This window comes from Pinus tabuliformis, chromosome X, assembly GCF_031772625.1.
Source record: "Pinus tabuliformis cultivar Carrire ecotype Pingquan chromosome X, CPIR1, whole genome shotgun sequence".
NCBI lineage: Eukaryota > Viridiplantae > Streptophyta > Pinopsida > Pinales > Pinaceae > Pinus > Pinus tabuliformis.
In genome coordinates, this window is record NC_142308.1 from 353,567,953 (window position 1) to 353,569,850 (window position 1,898).

The window sequence follows — 1,898 nt, forward strand, 5'->3', positions numbered from 1 at the left end:
GTCCTTTGTTCTGCGGTTTGGGGGCACCTTTCCCTTGCTTTGGATTCACAGATCCAAAGTCTCGCTTCTTCTATTTAAACTTTTTCTCGACCTTGACGACATATCGATATGCCGTGTCGAGCGAGGAGATGTTCAGGAATTCTATTTCTTCCTGGATGTACTTGTGTAGCCAATCGCGGTATTCGAGTATCAAATGTTGCTCTGAATCCTTAATACCCAACTTTGTGCGAAGGGTATGGAAAATATTGGTAAACTCCGGCACGTCTTGGTCCCTTCCCTGCCGCAGCGTGGTCCACTTTATGTATTAATCCTCATAGCTTCCGACATGGTAGTACTGCTCCTTGATGGCATCCCGGAATGAATTCCAAGTGGGTGCGGCTAAAAATAGTGAGTTTGTACTTTCATCCTCCTGCTCACAGTAGGTTTCCCACCAGTCCTTAATGTGGGGGGCTGCTTTGAGAAGAGTGAAAATAATCTTTTCCCGAATGGAAAATCATGAACAGAAAAATAACCCTCTAATAGATTTAACCATTTATCGACGGCATCTGCGTCTATCTGACCCTCAAATATGGGGATTCAAAATTAACTTGTACCTTAAATGGTGTGGCATTTCCAGAGTAGTTGTTGGAAGCCGATGTGTCACCCCTGGGTAGCCGCTAAAGGATCTGGGCAAAGTTGTCCATCATTGCATTCCTTTGTCACTCGAGGGCTTCTTCGAGCAATATTTTGATAGGATCTCCTGCCCCCTCATCTTTCTTTTCATCCGCCATGGGAGGCCATCGAGATTTGCGAGGCTGGTCTTGCAAAGGTACGACCATTTCAAGCCCTAACTCCTTCTATCCCGACCTCGTTGGGGACATGTAAAGAAAAACAGACCGCTCTGATACCATTGATCCAGATTTAAATGGGAATGCAAAAAATTACAAAGATAACTATTGGAGAGGTAAATCCCCTCTGCGGACAGAGGCGATCCCACTAGCCCTAAATGGGTCTAGCAACAATCAATTCACGCTACCATGCAAGTTCCTAGTTGCAAATCGAAAGTGGATTATGAGAACCAATCTGGAGTCCAACGCTAATATCGAAGAAGAGTTGATACTCCCGTTCCCTTGCTTCGGCAGGTCACGATCCTCACGATCCCCGCGAATGGATACCTGCACATGCAAAGAACGAAGCGAATACAAGCATAAAATCCACTAAAATACAACTATATATCAGTTAGAAAGGAAATAGATCAAACATTATCATAATGAACAGTAAGATTGGAACCATAATGATAGTCGTTTATTAATGAATAATCAACAGAGAAAGATACAACCAAGGTTCTGACGTTGAACCTCTCCTCTGGCTGGGCGAGCAGCTATGTATGTCTTGCAATAGACCTTCCCTCTCTCAGACTTCCGGCAGCATAACCTCCCTATGCTTCAAGACTCTTACTATCACTCAAGACAAGCATTATCACAACTAGCATTACTCAAAAACTAGCTTGTCTAATGCATGAGGACAGACTTTTATAGATGGAGAAGGGGAGGAAGATACAATGCATCAGGACACCCATTATGGATTGGCATTATCTCCAAAAAGCCGCTGTGGATAGATGTCAAGGATAAATGATGACTCTCGACATCTAGAAGATGAGCTTTATCCTCAAAAGACTTCATGACTTGAAGGGAAAAAACATCTAGGTGCGCGTTTGTCAAAAATCTTTACCAAACTTGGTTGGCGCGGGTGTTGTTCTAAGACAGAGCGCCAATGGTCGCACCCTCTTTTGAGGATCTCATTGATTGGCGCGGGTAGTACATTGTGGACCTGCGCTAATGGAAAAAGGGCACTTTTCAGGGATATTTTGCAGGAGGTGTCTTCAGGGAACATGAAGTACATACTTAGGGGAACATAAT